Here is a 20811-nt window from a genome sequence, read left to right as displayed (position 1 = left end):
CACTGGAAAAACCATAGACGGACCTTTGTTGGTAAAGTAATGTCTCTGCTTTTTAATGTGCTATCTAGATTTGTCATAGCTTTTCTTCCAAGGAGCAAGCATCTTTTAATTTCATGGCTGCAGTCACCATATGCAATAATTTTGAAGAACCAAGAAAATAGTCTGTCACTGTTTCTATTGTTTTCCCATCTAATTGCCATAAAGTGATGGGACCAGATGCCATCATCTTAGTTTTGTGGATGCTTAGTTTTAAGCCAGCTTTTTCACTCTTCTTTTTCACTTTCATCAAGAGGCTCACTTCCCACTAAAATAACTTTAAATAATTCATGGGAAAATAGTGAAATATGAAAGATGAAAATAATTCAAAGAACACAGGATCAACTGAGAGAGAATATGGGTAGAAAGAGAATAAATTCAATCACAGGATACTGGGAACATATATGCAGGTGGAAAAATAGTTTGGAATCAAGAGCAATATTAGAGAAGGAGTTGGGTCAGAAGTGTTGACAAGCTATATGACTGTCAAATTTTTAGAAGCAATGTAATGATAAAATGATTATAATACATGATGCAACATTTGACCATGCTTTGCTTGTTAATATTAACGATGCCGATGAACTTAAACCAATTATAGTGTTGGAATTTAGGTGATAAATTATGTGTAAGGTATAATTTGAAGATTACGAAAAGCAGCATATTCAAACACTGAAAGTTTGGGTGATAAAAATAACCTAGGACTATTGCAGAGAAAAATGGTAATAGTTGGGGAGAAGTGACCAGCGTTGTAGAAAAATGTTTTATAAAATAGGAGGGAGTTCTGCGGCCTCACCTCTGAGCTTGTTTTGTCTTTCTTTCTTTCTCCTTCCCTCCTGTTTCTGTTTCTGTCTATATGTCTCTCTCTCTCCCCTCATGCCAATATGTGTACGTATATATACATTTAGATAGACACGCACAACCATAATGATCTTAGAAATCAGGAACCGAAACAGAAGCTTAAAATAGAGCAGATCATTGCCAAGTAAGGCTGGCACCTGTAAGACTCTGCACGCGGAACACAACTCTTAAAAAAATTACAGAATTTCCATAAAAATCAAACTCACAATATATTCTCTCCCTACTTCACTGCATCTCCATTTCTGGCTTACATACATTTACCCTAAAAACTCATACTTATCTTTTTTGTTGAAAATGTGTTCATACAATGTAATCATGGCATACACTTCATCTTTTGGGACTATCCAATATTAGTATGTTTTTAGAAATAAATAGAAGAAACAGTAATGAAAGAGGTACTCAACAGAAAAATCTCTTGGGATCCAATTTGTTTGACACTGGGGAAAATGCCCAGAAGGTCTGCAAACAAATCATGGGCCATATATACAATGTTCAGAATAATATAGTTGATTTTAAAAAAGAACAGAGCCTATAAAGAGGCTTTTGTGTTTAGAATGTCAAAATCTAAACATAAGAACTTCACAAAATAATTGAAAAAAACATCTGCATTGAGGCTATAGCAACTTTTACTTAATAAGAGAAGATTCTGTACATGGAAAATGAAGCTTCTGAATAGTAAAAATAACCCCCCAAGGATATTCATTATCTTTCTCCTTTCACGTGGCCATTAAAAAAACACAGGAACATGAATTATGCTGAAAAAATTTTTTTCACTGTTTATGGTTTATTTTAATGTGATATTCTCAGTCAAATCCCTAATAGTAATAAAGGTTTTGCTATCATTTCATAGACAAATAAGTGAATTACTTTACAACTTCACAGGCAAGAAAAACAAACTAGAAAAATGATTGTAGCATCATTTATGGGCATATGGAAATTATGTCTTTTATATTTTATAAAAAATATCTTAACAAGTGATTTGGAAAATTATACTACAAAGCATCTATATTGATTTGTTATCTTCCAATGCTCATTTGAAGTCAATTCTGAAGTTCAAATAGCAAATAAATGTTTATATGAATGGAAATGGTGTGAAACTGAGAACTTATTGAATTTGTTACACTTTAGTATGTATACACAACCAGTTTTCATATTAAAAAAAAACTCTAGGAAAGAAAGTAACATAAAGAATTGTTCTAATACTGTCAGGTAATTTGTTATCCTTGGTGCTGCCATTCTGATGTTTTTCATAACATGTTGGAGATCTATTTAGGGCAATTACACATGAACACTCAGGCTAAATATAAGTAAAACTGAAGCTTTTTCTCTACCCGTGAAGTACATCAAGAGAGCAATAAGACAATCACAATGTTGTCAGTGGACCACTGGGAACAAGATGCTCAGAGGCATGTTGCATCAAAAGAAGGAGGTGTAATATTTTATATACATTTTTAAAAGGATTTTCCTAATCATTTCGTCACACCCATTTGGATAAGGTGACTTATTTAAAACTACAAAGACTGACTGACATCCACCTAGAATTTGGACCAAAAGAGAACCTTCTCAAACTAATCTAAATGTCAATACAGCTTGTTTTTAACCGGTATGATTTTACCCAAATTCATTTTCTCATAGTCCTTCATTTCCAAAGATCATACTGAAAAACCTTTAACAGTGGGGTCGAGCAGGGCTGCAAGTCAGGGCCAGAAAGTTATAACTGGTAGACCTAAAAGCATGTCAGCATTTCCATCACAAACCTATATTATCTGGGGTTTACACATTGACTATAAGTATAGTCAGGCAGGATCTAGGCACTGAAACCTTTTTGGAAAAGCATTATATTTTTAGTCCATGTAGACCAGAAGGGTGGTAACAACACAGGGTTTTTTAGGCTCAAATATAGCTGTTCTTTACACACATTTAAACACATTAAAAGAAACCAGAAATGTCCCAACTATTTCTAAATTCACAGGACACAAAAAGAACACATAATTTTAGGCCACTGTCCAAACTCTGAAGTCTTATTTTGTCCAAAATCTGTCTTCCATCATGATTACTCAGAGAGCTTTGAAAGCATTTGAAAGTTTTTAGAAACCAATCTAAAAAAGTTGAGGTTTTATACACTACTCATCTTTGAAGTGTTACATATGTTCAAAAGCATTCATATGAAATTCATGTGAAATAGCTAAAGCGCTTTGCCTGTCCTTTGACTTATTTTTTCTCTCTTCTCATATATTCAAACTTTAATAAAAGTGCTTTATTGGTAGAGCACATATTATTGTATGAAATAATTTAATAGGTGGAATTTTATCTAACTCTACCACAAAACCACACAACCTGTAATATTACCCTCATTTTATAGAGGAAAGAGTTGAGACTCAGCAGGTAAATGCTTTCACTCAGGTCACACAAGGTCACACACAGGTCTTCTGATTTCCAAGTTCTATCTGATGCTATTGGCAACATCCTGCATCAGTCAGTGTTCTCCAGAAAAATAGAAAACCAAAAGAATATAGAGAGAGGAGGAGATAAAGAGGAGATTTATTATGAGCATTAGTCCATGCAGTTATGGACGGTGGCCTAGAAATCCCACAGTCTGCCATCTGCAAGCTGGAAAATCAGGAAAGCTGGTGGTATAATTCAGTTGGATCCCAAGGCTTCAGAACCAGAAACACTGATAGGCAAGGGCAGAGATGAATGTTCCAGCTCAGCAGGAGAGTGAATTCTCACTTCCTATATGCTTTATTCTATTTAGTTCCTCAAAAGACTGGATGGTGTCAGGGCTCCCTATTCGAACACTACTGTTGTCTGAAAACACCCTCACAGACACCCAGAAGTCTTATTTCACCAGCTTTCCTGGCATCCCTTAGCCCAGATTAACATATAAAATCAGCCATCACACTACCATCTCATTTTAACTCTCCTCATTCACACTGAATCTGCTGTTCACCCATCACCATGACGCTCTTTCTTTCATGCCTCTCTATATCCACATAATTCCAGCCAGTTTCTTCTTTCTCTCTCCACAGCTGGACCACTATCAGCCAGGCCCAGGATATTTCTCTGGCTCAGTCCTCTTGCTTGGGTGAGTTTCCTCTCCAGGGAACATCTGACAATTCTGCAGACATTTTTGGTTGTCAACAACTTGGGGCTCGGGGTTGCTATTGGCAGACCAGGGATGTTGCCAAACATCTTACAAGATGGCCCTGCACACAAAAAATTATCCAGCCCCAAATGTCAACAGTGCTGAGATTAAGAAACCTTCTTCCACTCAGAACTCTAGATTAACAACTCAAGATCTTTTAACCTTCTGTTCTAATCCACCATTGAACCTAGGTGATACCATCTTCAACTTTCTGAAGTGTTTGAGTGAAAATGAAAGTCACTCAGTCATGTCCGACTCTTTGCGACCCCATAGACTATACAGTCCATGGAATTCTCTAGGCCAGAATACTGGAGTGGGTAGACTTTCCCCTCTCCAGGGGATCTTCCCAACCCAGGGATTGAACCCAGGTCTCCCACATTGCAGGCGGATTCTTTACCAGTTGAGCCACAAGGGAAGCCACACATATACCCTTGATTTTATCCCATTTATGCCTTCTCCAGCAGATCTTCCCGACCCAAGAATCAAACCGGGGTCTCCTGCATTGCAGGCAGATTCTTTACCAACTGAGCTATGAGGGAAGCCCCTCTTAAGTGTTTAAGCAAAGCTTTTTAAATGTCACCCGCTCTTTGATTACTCTACAAGTTAGATCTAAGCTCACATAAAAACCAGAAGTGAGGTCTATGGAGGAGCTTTTGGTCTGTTTTGTTATTCAGTGTCTGTTGTTTGATGCTAACCTTGTAGGAGGAGTGGTTCAATAAATATTCACTGCTTCAGTGAAGAAATGCACAAATATGCTTTCTCTAGGCCATAGAAATATTTGTTGTCTCACTGAACCGAATCATCTCCAGACCCAAGGTCTTCATCATTCTCCTTTAATCTCTCCCCTCCTGAATCCTCTAAGCCTTCACAAAAATTATGTCTCCTCTTTCTTATCCCTTCAATTAGTATACTCTATTAGTTTCATCATTACTGTCTTCAAATATGGTCCAAAATCTTACTTTTAGAATAAATCCTGCTACAAAACTTCTAAGAGTTACTTCTTTTATTGCTAAGCTTCTAGAGCAATTATTGGCTCCAATTTCTTAACTCATGCAATGTGCAACCTTTTGAAATCTCAGTGGATTTTCCAAATCTCTACAAATACCGCTCATCTAAAATTCAATACTGACTTTCTAATTGCAAACTGAGAAAAGGCCAATGTCTTTCCAGTACCCTTGACCCTGCTAAAGTATTTGATATTTCTTTTTGTATCTCTTTCATGAAATTTCTTCCCCTGATTTCTATCAGTTTGCATATTTCGTCACTTCACTTTTATCATTAAATACTTACACATCTTTCCTAGTGGGAATGCTCGCTCTTCTATCTTCTTCAACTGGATGCTTTCTGAAATTTTGTTGTTCTCTGGGATTATTTTTCTTTTAAGTTTTCTCCCTTAGTCCTATCATTTACTTCTGTGTGAGTAACTAACAAATTTCCATCCCTAAGGTTTCACTGTACTTTCTAATCACCGGCTAAACACATCTACTGTTGTTTCAAACTCAACATACGAGGAGACAACTATTTTCTTCCCACCCTCTTCCATTATGCTTCCTGCTCTACAACGCTTAATGGCCAGAAGGTTCTATCTCAGGGCAGAGTTGTTATAAAAAACCTTCTTTCTCTGAGCCTCCTCTATACTTTAATCAGCCCTGCCGTTTCGTCAAGTTCTTGACCTAAAATCCTGGATCTCATTTCTCCTGTCTAAATGTAACCCTGCAGAACTAGCGATTCCATTGACTTGTCTTATAAGATCACATTTCAAAACACTAGTTACTGCTGAAGAAAACAATTGTTCTGTAATGGTAACTGGCAATAGTCATGTGTGTCTGTGCTTCTACATATTATTTAACACAAAAATTATGCACATGTAGTAGTATTATTATGTATATTTACAGGTAAGGAAACCAAAGCAGAGTTGCATAATGTTAACTGCTAATGAAACAGCAGAGCCAGTATTTGAAAAGAATCAACTTGGCTCAGGAGTCTATGCTTTTAACCACTCTATTTTATTATTCCCTGAAACAGGGACACATATAAGATTGATGGTCCACAACTGTGTGAATAGTATAGAACAAAGAATCATACGTGTTAAATATGGGTGTAGTGGGTACAGTTGGGCTTCCCAGGTGGCTCATTGTGTAAAGAATCTGCCTGCAAGGCAGGAGACACAGGAGATGTGGGTTTGATCCCTGGGTCTGAAAGATCCCCTGGAGGAGGGCATGGTAACCCACTCCAGTATTCTTGCCTGGAGAATCCCATGGACAGAGGAGCCTGGTGGGCTCCACTCCACAGCATCACAAACAGTTGAACATGACTGAAGCGACGGAGCATGCAGTGGGTTAAATAGTGTCTCCCCAAAAGATATGTGCAATAAAGGAGTGGGGTCGGGGGTGGGGTGGGAGGCAGGCTTAAGAGTGAGGAGATACATGTATATTTATGGCTGATTCAAGCTGTTGTGGGGCAGAAACCAACTGTAAAGCAATTATCCTCCAATTAAAAAAAAAATTAAAAAGGGATGTCCAAGTCCTCTAATCCTGAAACCTGGCAGATGATATTATTTAGGAAAAGGGTCTCTTTAGATGTGATTATACCGAGAGTCTCAAGATTATTCTGGATTTTGGATGAACCCTAAATCCAATTATAAGAGTCTTTATAAGAAGAGAAGATGACACTGAGACACAGAAGGAGCCGTGAGGATGGAGGCAGAGACTGGAGTACTGTGTCTTTAAGCAGTACATGCCAAGGATTGCCAACAAGCACTGGAAGCCTGTTGGGAGGGAGGGAACACCTTCTCCCCCAGAGCCTCCAAATGGAACCAATCTTCCTAGCTTCTTAATTTTGAACTCCTGCCCTCCTGAACTGTGAGTAAATAACTTCTGTTGTCTTAAGCCATCACATTTGTGGTAACTTGTTAGGATAGCCTTAGGAAACGAATACAGCGGGAAAGATTCTTGTGACCTGAGCAGGACACAGAATAATAAAACACTGCAGATCTCTTAATAAGATTCATCTTACCAACAAAACTCTGCTTGAGGATAAGATTTTCTCAACTTTGTACAGTATACCCCATCAACAAGTTTTAGTGGTCAATATGTGATTTGGAGGATGTATGAAGAAATAAAAAATGAACACTATTTTTTAACTATCTCATAAATGTGCAGAAGTTATATCATTTTTAAAAAGTACATGTTTTAAAATGATGGACAAAACATTTTACTCCACTTTAGATATCTACATTTTTAAACATTACTCTGGCTTCATTTATTTTATCGAAAATCCCAGAATATTTTCACACCCACAAAAAATATAGGATCATCTGCTTATCATAGGTGCTATAATTCAATTTACAAATAGTTTTAGCTTTTTATAAAAAGAGAAGTATAATGAATATTTTCCAAAGTATTTATCATTTACAAATAATTTCTAGCATCTTGAAATTCAGATTTATATATCACAGAATCCAGATTTACATATGTTAAAGAAGGTATGATTATTTTTCTCAAATCAAGTTACATCATTGAGAAGTAAACGAGTTGCATGTAATTTTTGTAAGTACAGTGTGGCTTCTGTATGTCGATTCTTGCTGGAGTAACACACTAACACTCCTTAAAAAACATGCATTTTTTCAAAAAGAAATCTTCAAAAGAATTGATCATATGAATTAACTGGCAAGATGAGAATATACAATGATTAATATCAGTAGAGATCCTGGATTCTAAGACAGTGAAAATATTTGACATAACTTTCTCAGGTAAAACACCTGGGGAAAACTATATATATTTATACATCCCCTTACATTATTTCAGAGCCTAACTCTTAAAGGTGAAATAAAAAGGACCTTGAAAATTGGAAATGATTGAGAACTTAATTTTTGAAACTCAACTATCCCATATGTCAATCCATCAGTCATATATATATGTATATATACACAGACATATATATGAAAAGTCATATATATATGAAAATATATATCTGAGATATAAAGGGGTCTAATGTACAACTGAAATGCATATATAGCTCTGATATACTATACATACTGACATATATTTTTAAGATATCTTTCAGATTTTCATATATATGTATGTGAGTGAAAGTTATTCAGTTGTGTCTGACTCTTTTGCAACACAATGAACTATGCAGTACATGGAATTTTCCAGGCCAGAATACTGGAGTGGGTAGCCTTTCCCTTCTCCAAGGAATCTTCCCAACCCAGGGATCGAATCCAGGTCTTCTGTATTGCAGGCAGATTCTTTACCAGCTGAGCCAAAAGGGAAGCCACACATATACCCTTGATTTTATCCCATTTATTATTATCTTAATTTGAAAATCTTTGAAATAAAATATCAAGTATTTTTAGACATCCTGCAAAAGTAGTCATGATTGGCACATGTAGGACTCTGCAGCTAAAGGCAAAGAAATAATAAAAACATTTCTAAGGCAAAAGTTACCTAAGTATCATATCAATGCCACTTATTTCTAAGCAACAAAGAAATCTTGTAGCATTCACCAATTGTATTAATTTTTTTCTCCTTCATGGACACCCACAGCAATTTAAAGATAGAATCTTGTGAAATGAGAGAAATAATGAGAAGTTGAAATGTATGAACAGAGAACTTGTTAATTTTAGACACCTTCATATTGAGAGATTTTTGTTTTATCTGTGTCCTTGTACAAGATACTCAACCTCACAAAGCTCAGATTTCCATCTTGTAAAATATCACTGAAGATGCCTATTGCATTCAGGGAGGAATTCAGTGAGACAGTGTGGGTAAAATGTGTTCGGTTGAGGTTGCTATGTTCTTCCTCCTAGTCATTATCATCGGAAGCTCAGTGCTATGCTAACATTGTTCCAGACTAGCAAATTAGTGTTATTCACTAGATAAAATTGCATTTGGTTCCTTCCTACTTTAAATATCTGCTGACCTTGGTTAAACACCAATCCTGACATAGAGATAACATCTGTAAGGACCCTACAGCTTCCTTGCTAAGTAATTAACCCACATGCCTTTGATTGTTCGCTTAAACAATATATAACATTCTTTGTGTACCGGGAGATATGCAGCACAAAAATGAAAAGGTGAGAGCTTATTAAAGTCCATTTATTTGAATTGGGTATTATTTTTCAGCTTGAATAAAATGTTAAATTGGGCGGAGAGTGTTTTGCAAAATACTTGAGATCTATTCTGAATGAACAAGATAAAGTTTGATTGATTCATTAAGCTCAATCTCTTGAGTACTCACATAAATGCTTTTAGTTTTTAAAATAACATATCAATTATTGTTTAAATTTCACATTGATGGAAAAATGTCTAGCCTATATTTATAATTAATGTCATAGTTAACATAGATGTGAGTGGTGAGCTGAACTATTACATGAAAGGTCTTTAATTCTGTCATAATGGACACAGTCACACGTTATTTTTATAGTTTTGAAAACCCAAAAGAGAAATAGAAATGCCTAAATATTTATATTTACCCTCTGTTCTCACTAAAGTTAGTCTCCTTATCTGTGAAATAGGAGTGATAATGGTATGTCCCTTTGTGCTTTTTAGGACTAGAAAACAAATAACTGGTTCAGTTCAGTTCATTTGCTCAGTTGTGTCTGACTCTTTGCGACCCCATGAACCGCAGCATGTCAGGCTTCCCTGTCCATCACCAACTCCGGGAGTCCACCCAAACCCATGTCCATTGAGTCGGTGATGCCATCCAACCATCTCATCCTCTGTCATCCCCTTCTCCTCCTGCCCTCAATCTTTCCCAGCATCAGGGTCTTTTCCAATGAGTCAGTTCTTCGCATGAGGTGGCCAAAGTAGTGGAGTTTCAGCTTCAGTATCAGTCCTTCCAATGAACACCCAGGACTGATCTCCTTTAGGATGGACTGGTTGGATCTCCTTGCAGTCCAAGGGCCTCTCAAGAGTCTTCTCCAGCACCACAGTTCAAAGCATCAGTTCTTCGTGCTCAGCTTTCTTTATAGTCCAGCTCTCACATCCATACATGACTACTGGAAAAACCATAGCTTTGCTATATAATAGCTTTCATATATAATAGTTACATATATAATATATAATTACGGCATTGTGCTATGCTGTATAAAAATGTAAGAAGACAAGACACAATAATTAAACTTCTATAAGTTGTCTCTTGCTACGGTAACAAATTACTACAAATTTAGCATCTTAAAACAACACAACCCCTGGTGGCTCAGTGGTAAAGAATCTGTCAGCCAAGGTAGGAGACATGGGTTTGATCCCTGATCCAGAAAGATCCCACATGCCGTGGAACAACTAAGCCCATTTGCCACAACTAGTGAGCCTGTGCTCTAGACCCTGGGGGCCGCAACTAGCAGGCCCACGTGCTGCAGTTACTGAATCTTGTGCACCCTCGATCCCGGGCCCGGCAACAAGGAAAACGACCACAATGAGAAGCTGGTGCAGGGCAACTTGAGAGAAGCCCCTGCTCACCACCGCTAAAGAAAAGGCTGCACAGCAATGAAGACCCAGTACAGCCGAAAGTAACTAATTAACTAATAATAAAAGTTACCTAATTAACAAACAATAGAAAAAACACACATTCATTATCTTACAATTCTGTAGGTCAAAAGTCTGCTTCTCATCTCAGGGAGCTAATATCAAAGTGTCTTTGGCTGAGTGCCTTTCTGGAATCTGCTTCCTTACTCATTCAGCTTGTTGGCAGAACTCAATCTCCTGTTCTAGAATCCGGGTTTCCGTTTTCCTGCTGGCTGTAAATGAGGGCCATTCTCAGCTTCTAAAGACCATATCCCTTGCCCCACGGCCCCTTCTTCCATTCTCAAATCCAACAGCTACGGGCTGAGTCTCTCTCATGTCACATCTCTCTGACCCGCCAGGAAAGGTTCTCACTATTTCAGGGCTCTTGTGAAGAGATTGGACTCAGGTGGATAATTTCTGCATCTGAAGAATTATAGGCTTAATCTCATCTACAAAGTCTCTTTTGTCTTGCGATATATTAGGTTGGTACAAACATAATTGCATGAATTTTAAATCATTGTAACTAGGCTCAAACACATCTTTATTAATCAAATGCTTTCTATTAACCATTAAAATCAACACATTTTTGACAATGAGAAATAAATTTCTTTATTCCTGCAGCATAAAAATCTGTGCTTTCTGATTTGATAAACCTTTTTTTCCCAATGAACTCTTGGAAAGCACTTTTTGCTTCCCGCTTGTTGTAGAAGTGTTTTCCCTGCAAAAAGTTGTCAAGATGCTTAAAGAAGTGGCAGTCAGATGGTGAGAGGTCAGGTGAATATGGCAGATGAGGCAAAACTTCACAGCCCAATTCGTTCAATTTTTTAAGGGCTGGTTGTACCGTGTGTGGTCGGGAGTTGTTGTGGCAAAGAATTGGGCCCTTTCTGTTGACCAGTGCCAGCTGCAGGCCTTGCAGTTTTCAGTGTACCTCATTGATTTGCTGAGCATGCTTCTCAGATGTAATGGTTTCGTCGGGATTCAGAAAGCTGTAATAGACAGACGGGTAGAAGACCACCAAACAGTGACCATGATCTTTTTTGGGTACAGGTCTGGCTTTGGGAAGTGCTTCAGAGCTTCTTCTCAGTCCAGTCACTGAGCTGGTCATTGTACAAAATCCACTTTTCATTGCACATCACAAACCACAAGAAATGGTTTGATGTCGTTGCACAGAATAAGAGAAGACACTTCAAAATAATGATTTTTTTGATTTACAGTCAGCTCATGAGGCACCCACTCCAGTGTTCTTGCCTGGAGAATCCCAGGGAAGGGGGAGCCTGGTAGGCTTCTGTCTATGGGGTCACACAGAGTCGGACACGACTGAAGTGACTTAGCAGCAGCAGCAGCAGCAGCAGCATGAGGCACCCACTTTTTGAGCTTTTTCACCCTTCCACTTTGTTTCAAATGCCAAAAGACAGCAATAGAATGGGTGATGTTGAGTTCTTTGGCAACTTCTAGTGTAGCTGTGAGAGGATCAGCTTCCATGATAGCTCTCAGTTTTGTCATTGTCAGCTTTGGATGGCCAGCCACTATGCTGTTCATCTTCAAGGCTCTTGTCTCCTTTGCAAAACTTCTTGAACCACCACAGAACTGTATGTTCGTTAGCAGTTCCTGGGTCAAATGCATTGTTGGTGCCATGAGTTGTTCTTGCTGCTTTACGACACATTTTGCACTCGAATAAGAAAAATCGCTCTAATTTGCCTTTTGTCTAACATTATTTCCTTAATCTAAAATAAATATAAAATACACAGCAAGTAATAAGTCATTTGCAAAAAAAAAATAAAGCGAGAAATGCACATTAAAATGATGTATAACATAATCCCATTTAAGAATGTATTCCAGTATCAAACAGCAAATTTCAACATGCAAAAACCATAATTACTTTTGCACCAACCTAATAACAAATTCATAGGTTCCAGGGATCAGAGCACAGACATATTTGGGAGAGCCATTATTCTAGCTACCACAAGCCTCAAACTTTTATGGGTGTGTATATATATTATCGGAGAAGGCAATGGCAAGCCACTCCAGTACTCTTGCCTAGAAAATCCCATGGACGGAGGAGCCTGGTAGGCTGCAGTCCGTGGGGTCGCTACGAGTCAGACATGATTGAGTGACTTCACTTTCACTTTTCACTTTCACACATTGGAGAAGGAAATGGCAACCCACTCCAGTGTTCTTGCCTAGAGAATCCCAGGGACAGGGGAGCTGGTGGGCTGCCGTCTATGGGGTCACACAGAGTCGGACAAGACTGAAGTGACTTAGTAGTAGTAGCATATATGTTATATATCTTAAATAATATATAATTATATATATTACTACATATATTATTTTATATATTATGCCAAAAGACAGTATATAATATTATAATACATATGCTATGTATTATATACTATATTATATATAGGATATATATAATAATATATATAGTTGTATAATATATATGCTATATATTATATGTGTGTGTATATATATACACACACACACACATAGGAAATTAAGACAAATAAATAATACAACAGTCACATAAGGCAGAAGGGCATCTCGCTGTAGGAAACTACAAATATGACATTCAATGCTGACTGTCTAGTTAGAAGGAAGTAATGTAAGTATTGCTTCACTCATGAATAAAAAACTTTGAGAAACCAATTTTTTCCTCTCTTCTAGGGGGCTGTTTTCTGTCACCCTGATCTCTTCTGCCTCTCTCTTCCTATTCCTACAGCAGTTACAGAGCCATAAAGATGAAATGGAAATGCCACTCTTATCAGGAGGAAAGCCATTTCCCATCTTTAAAAATACAGCTCCTAAACTGACAGACGTGGCATCCTGAGTATTTTGCAGATAACCAAAAATTAAGGTTTTTAAAAAATGCTATTTTATGGAATATTTGTGTAGAAATTCTTCTGTTCCTTCTTTATTTACCCTTAAGAGATTATGATCAGAGGTTAGTTATGTAACTGTGGCTCTCCCCACTGTGGCTAAATTCTTGGGAACACTGTCAGTATTACCAGACCATGTTCTTTTCCTCCTGTCTTGTTTATTTTTTCCCTTTCCATATCTCTATCATTATCATCTGTTGCCCTTCATCACAACCTAATTGTATTCTTCAGTCCAATCACTGCAGCACTGTGGTTATTTTTTTTCTTGATATTTATCTAGTTATACTGAATTTTTCTTCAAATATAAAAATATTTCTTTTCACTACTTGAGAATTCTAAGTCTTCACAATTTAAGCCATATACATTCAGTTCAGTTCAGTTGCTCAGTCATGTCCTAATCTTTGCAACCCCATGGACTACAGTATATATATATATATATGTAAATTTAAGTTTATATGCATGTGTTTGTGTGTATATATATATGTAAATATATATGTGTATATACACACATATGTAAATTTAAGTTTATATGCATGTGTTTGTGTGTATATATATATGTAAATATATATGTGTATATACACACATATGTAAATTTAAGTTCATATATGTGTGTTTGTGTGTATGTGTGTATTTCCATGTCTTCCTTTCTGATATGGTTTCATAGCAAAGCACCTAAAAAATTTCTGACCAAGATCAAATTGGTTAATATCAAATTGGTTTCATATAAGTAACATAATGTCTGAGTACATGGACTTTGAAATCTAATAGCCTATGCTTAGATTACAGGTCTATTACTGACAGCCTATTGAGTTTGGGCAGGTAATGTAAATGATTTAAAACATGAGTTTCTCTCTCATTAAATAAAAGAAATCAATGACATCTATCTTGGATCGTAGCCTTGAAAATTAAATGAGACAATATATGTAAACTACTTGATACACAATTAATCAATAACTGAGAGCTTAATATCTGCTCAGATGTGATTATAATAGAACTAGGCCCAGATCTGCAACTAACTAAGTAATGGCAAAGAGAGGCCTCTTGTGCGTCATCATGGATGGGTGAGGAGACACACGAGGTAGGGTGGCCTGCTGACTGCAACATAATTCCAGGCTTAAAACAGTACATTTTAGAACAGTATTGAATTAATAAGAACAACAACAACAAAAAACACTAAGCTATGCAAACAGAAGAAATAAATCATAATATATATACTTGCACACAGGATAATTTGGATTTCACATGTACTGGCTCAAGGATTTAAGATGGAGGAACTGAAAGTTATCACACTCTGAGGTCTGGACCCACAAGCCTCAGAACATCACATGTTCTGCATCCTCTTAGTCAAAGTCATCACAGAATTCAATGGAGGGAGCAAAAATCCCTCCTCTTGATGCTCAGAGGAGAATGTATGTGTAGGCAGCACGGGCAAACCTGTCAAGAGTCATCTCTAGAACAGCGACCACACAGATGCCAGGCAAACACCATCAATTGTTTAGTTGATCTTTATGCAGGTAACAATGAAATTGATATGATAAAGTGAAAACAAAATGGCGTATTGATATTGAATTCAAATTCTTATTTAAGCTATATATCTCAAAATCCATTGTTGCCATAGGGTATCATCTCTTAACATAGACGTATTTTTTTTCATATTATTAAATCAGTCATAAAAAATGTTTAATGTGCTATATGTACATGTGGTACTTTATTCTATAGTAAATATAAAAATCAGGTGAACACTTACAATAAAATTATGTTTTACTTTTACCATAGAATTAGGAACCGTAGCTCTCTTTAGAAGTCTAGGTTGTCTCCAGGCATAAAAATGGAAATACTGATACTATGACAACACAGCCTGAATTTTCTGCTTTGCAGACGCCAGATTTATTTTTAAATGGTGTGAATCAAATCTGTGCTGAGAGGCCAACTTCAAAATATAAAAGAAAAATTGGCAATGGAAGGATTTTGCTGGTTTGGCTGAAGTGAAGCCCTCTATAGCATTTCATTCTAGTGGAGTGTCTGACTGTGAAAATCTTTCCAGTTGTAATTCTCTTTTTGCTTGCCAAAAGGGGATTATGAATTAAAGTTAATGTTGCAGGAAATGTCACCTGTCCTTTGAAGGAAAATAATAAATCAAAATGGATTTGTTCCTCATATTTAAAAGGAAAAAAATACTGACCTACTTGAGGGTCTTCTTTCATGCCTTAACAAAACAGGTAAATAAATAAAGCAGAATTTCATTTTGACTTCTCATTTCAATCCTTGCTCATCTCTAAAGAGGGAAAAGACCAATCTCTTTCCAATAAATATTCATAAAAAAGAGAAAAACAAGGAAGAGAGAGAAAGAGAAAGGAGATGAATATTGTAACATGACCCCAGAAGTAGAATTCTTCAAGTAAGATATTAAATTAAGAAAAATATATTTAAATTATGTTTTGTTCCTTTCACGGATACTATGGTACAAACTCAAGAATAAAGAATAAATAAAAACAAAATCTGGAGACTTATTCCTCAAAGGTTTGAAGTATTTGTGCATTATGTTTTAAGAAAATAAAGACAAACCTACAAATAAACACAGTATAGCTTAAAACTATCTGTATTTCTTTTCCCTTAATGTTTTTTTCCCAGGGGTTTTAGCAATAAGGCTTCCTTGATAGCTCAGATGGTAAAGAATCTGCCTGCAATGCGGAAGACCTGGGTTTGATCCCTGGGACTGGAAGATCCCCTGGAGAAGGGCACAACAACCCACTCCAGTGTTCTTCCCTGGAGAATTCCATGGACAGAGGAACCTGGTGAGCCACAGTCCATGGGCTCACAGAATTGGACATGACTGAGTGACTGACACTTCTAGCAATAAACATTGCCTATAACAAGCTCTTAGCACTGCAGAGAAAGAAAGTGATGCTTCTGGTTTATCAGGTAGACATAATGCTTATGATGACACAATTTCTTTTTTTAAAAAAAGTAATTAGCAACACTACTTTTTATATATTAATCTGAAAAGATAGAAGAGCAATTGGGTAGTTGTCACACTACCTTGAACCTGTTTGTTGTGGGTGTTTAAATCTTCTACTTACAACAACACTTGGAATGTCAATGTGGTGGTAAATTAAGAAATGGCCATAGATTTGAAAGATGGAAGATAATGGATTATGACATGAACTCACTAATACTGCGATGATATGTTTAATGAAATGAAAGAAGCCAAATAAGCCAAGGATAAAGGACTTGCTGAATATTTATAGAGTATTATTTTTTAATGCTTTTCCTGGTATGGTTTTGAATAGTATAAACAATTTTTTTAATGTGGTTTTAAAATCAGGAAATATTGTACTATTTTTAACTGAATAAAAGAAAATGAATCAAATACAACTGTGGATGCTTTCATTTAAAGAATACACACACACAATGCCCATTCCCTTTCTTAATCAAGGCAGTGTGATGACTCAAACAATTACCAACATTTGGGTGTGGTGATGACAGCCTTGTAATCTTGTTCTGTCCCTCCTCCGTCATTGGAGACTAGCATATTTTCTTTATGAGTGTATTGTTACCATATTGGGATAAATGACAAATCAGTTATCAGGTTAGGAAGAAGTTAACATTTTATAAATTCTTATTTTGAACCAAAGAAAAATGATAGTAGATAGATGGCACATACATACATCGAAACATGTGCATACTAAGTCACTTCAGTCGTGTCCGACTCTTTGCGACCCTATGGACTGTATCCCGCCAGGCTCCTCTGTCCATGGGATTCTCCAGGCAGGAATACTGGAGTGGGTTGCCACGCTCTCCTCCAGGGAATCTTCCTGACCCAGGATCGAACCTGCGTCTCTTAAGTCTCCTACACTGGCAGGTGGGTTCTTTACCACTAGCGCCACCTTCTATAGATAGATACACAGACAAAACCCTCAGCAAAAGCGTGCATGAATTCACATGGTTACTATTTCTTTATTTCTTCCTTGACATGGATTTCCAGGTAGAGAGAGAAAACTTTATTTTTGTCCTTTTATTGTTTTTACTGTTCAACCTTATCAAGATTGAGGGTTTAGAATTATCCGTTTAAATTTTACTGTTAGCCATTAATTCTGAGTTCGTTTCTCACCTCCCTACCATCTCATCTGAATTGTTACTGACAACAGGACTCCTTCCTTTGTAGAAGTGTTAGTAAACTGAAGAGTGGGTTTTTCAACACTTTTGCATATAATCTACTCCGCAGCTCATAGTACCCAGTGAGAACCTCATAAATGTTGTTGATTGACTGCTTCCTATCTAGTTAGAAAATGGGGGGAAAATTAAATATACTTTTGGTACATTTCCCAGCTTCAACATTTTAACATCTCAAAGGAGCTAAATGTGGTTTGAAATGGTGTAAGCCATTTCAATTATGTTGCCAGAAGAGTCTGAGAACAATAAACTTATTTAGAGATGGGGCAGAAAGAGAATTGGCTTTGAAGTCAAATAACCAGTTTTCTCTCTCAAAATTTTGAGCCAAATTTAAGGTATTAAATCAAAATTTAAAATATGATTCCACATGGAAAGCACCATTCATGCATAACAAAAGCAGGGGTTAGGCTAAAGGACATATCATTCTTTGGTCAAAATGTGAAAGTTAATTATAAAATGTACATGAATAAAGAAGAAATATAAAATATAAAAGTTTTAAAATAGGACATTTTCAAGTCAATACATTAGTTTTCAACTCTCTTCAAAAATTGCAATCAATTTTGAAACTCCTTGAGTATTACTCAGATAACAAAAAAATACATCTTTGCTACAATTGTAAAATACCAATCTTTGGCTATGCCTCTTGAAAATAATGATATTAATAAATAGAAAAAGGAAAAAATGAGGTCCTATGACTATCAATCTTATACTTAAACAATTTATTCTATTTCTCCCTATATGTTAATATTTTCTTTCTCTATTCACATTTAAAGGTAAAAGTACTCAGCAAATATGCTATTACATTTTTCAAGGTTTGATTTCCCCCTGTCTTCAGAACTTAAAAGATTTTGTATAGTTTCTAACGATCTTCATTCTTCGAATTAAAATTTGTTTTATGTGACTAAAGCATATGGCTTCCCAGGTGGCACTAGTGGTAAAGAACCCATCTGCCAATGCAGGAGATGTAAGAGACTCAGGTTTGATCCCTGGGTCAGGAAGATGCCCTAGAGGAGAGCATGGCAACCCACTCCAGTATTCTTGCCTGGAGAATCTCAAGGAGAGTGGAGCCTGCAGTGGGGGTGGGGGCGGGGGGCTATAGTATTTATATGGCCGCAGGGAGTCAGATATGACTCAAGCGACTCAGCACACACACACACATGCATGCACACGCATACAGAGCATATATGTTCAATTTATTTATACAAGTTGTTTAAAGAGCTAGAATACATTGACCATTTAAATTCAGATCTAAATGGTCAAATTAAATAGACATAGTTTGTGTGACATACTTATCTATAATCCTAGTAAGAGACATGACAAAATACAGAGGATTCTAGATTCATAAGATATAATCTCTGTCATCGTCCTTGTTTGAAACAATCTAAACTTTAAAGTATATGGCTGCACCCAAAAAAAAGTGCATTAGATCAACAATTTGCCTTTACACTTGAGAAGAATAGCGAAACAAATGAATTCTCTTTAATTCAATGAATTAACTTGTGTATGTAGACATAGTGAATGTATGTTTCTCGCGAGTTACTAATCTTTGCCCATGAAGAGCTACTAACCTTTCTCTGATGATTGGTCAGTGTATTGCAGATTTGGGGGGTTATTTTCTTCCAATTCTCTTGCCCCTTTTCCTCTTGGTTCCTTTCAATTCAATCCCCATCAACCCTTCAGAATCTAATGAAGTGCAATTATAACCCTTGATCAAAATTCCTTTCTGAGAACTGGATGCTGTGAACTGAAATAAAAACACACAACATGAGAGCTGTGAATTTCAGTTTTACTGGTGTGTCTTCCTGAGGACTACAGACTGGGAGACAGTCTCAGGGAGCCTTGAGGCTCTAACTCTAAAGAGGTTGGGAGGTCAGTATATATGTGATTTTGGAGAAGTGGGATGTGTAACCAAGCCTACATCTTGGTAGAAAGTTAGGTTTAGGGACAGATATTTTAGTTAATAACTTCAGCTTTTCTAAACATGGAAATATGCAAGAAATTGGGTTCATAACATTTTCTTCTGAAAATATCTATCAGAAGGCCTGTTCTGGCAGAGCACAGTGCCTCATTCCCGGTCTCCACCCTGAACTTCTTTCAGGGTGTGTTGAAGGTCAGCTCAGTGACTGGAGTGGCTAATGATGCAATCCCTGTAGAGCCGGATGGCAAGCAACATTCTTTAGTTGGCAATGCCCAGATATAGTTCATTTCCTGACACTGTGTGCCAAAAATGGTTTCTTCAGCTACTGAAATGAACATTCCCACAGTGATAGAAATTGCTATTTCATCAGTATTCCCGGAACTTTGTTTGCAGCCCTTTGAAGCCATGCATGAACATTAGACCCTCCAAGGAAATGAAACTGTTCACCCCCACTATCAATTGCCACTTTCCATCAGCTTCCCATTAATTAACCACAACTAATCTTCCTATTAACACCTAGATTGCCTTGTAACTCAAAGGATGGTATCCTTGGCATCACTTGGGAGTTTGTGAGAAATTCAGAATCACTGAATCAGAATCTGCATGTTAGTAATGTCCATAAATCCATATGCAAGAGGAAGATTGAGAGGCATTGATCTAGATGCATCCACCATGCTAAATAGTAAAGCAGTGCTGTTTCCAATCCTTCGCTCTTTCTAGTGCTTATAAAGGTCTTGTCTGGACTTGCATGAATGATTTCCTGTTGACCTCTTTCACTTCCTAATTCCTTTCAAACTCCTCCGCTATCTGGGCAGGGCAAAAAGGTACAGTCACACACCCCCACAACCACAGAGAGACCCCTCAGTACTAAGTGAATATGGCCTGGGTATCACCCTCACAAGTCTAAAGATTTTTAAGAATTTCTTTAAAGTTCTAAAAAAATAGAAACATTTTATCTCTATTACCATTTTGAGTCTGACAATTTTTTCACATAATTAATGTAGTTGAAATTCACTATTAAACATTTTAATATAAAGTTTCTCTACAAATGTCATAATTTATCCATTTTCTTTATGTCATCCTTGTGAGAGAGATCTTTAGCTTTACCCTAGCTTACAGATCTGGATAGACTATAAATGGATTTGACAGTATTGTAAATTAGCTTGTCCAACCTAGAACTATTTTTCTGTCTTAAAGTCTACAGGAATAGCAAAGCTTGAGGAAAAGCATCACTGGTGGTTTGGGAAGCTCTGACAATTAAGTAGAGAATAATTTAGCACAAAGTTTAGTTCCTGGACA

Source organism: Moschus berezovskii, chromosome 26 (genome assembly GCF_049115385.1).
Source record: "Moschus berezovskii isolate FMDL1 chromosome 26, NW_MosBer_1.0, whole genome shotgun sequence".
Lineage (NCBI taxonomy): Eukaryota > Metazoa > Chordata > Mammalia > Artiodactyla > Moschidae > Moschus > Moschus berezovskii.
Note: the sequence above shows the minus strand (reverse complement) of the source record.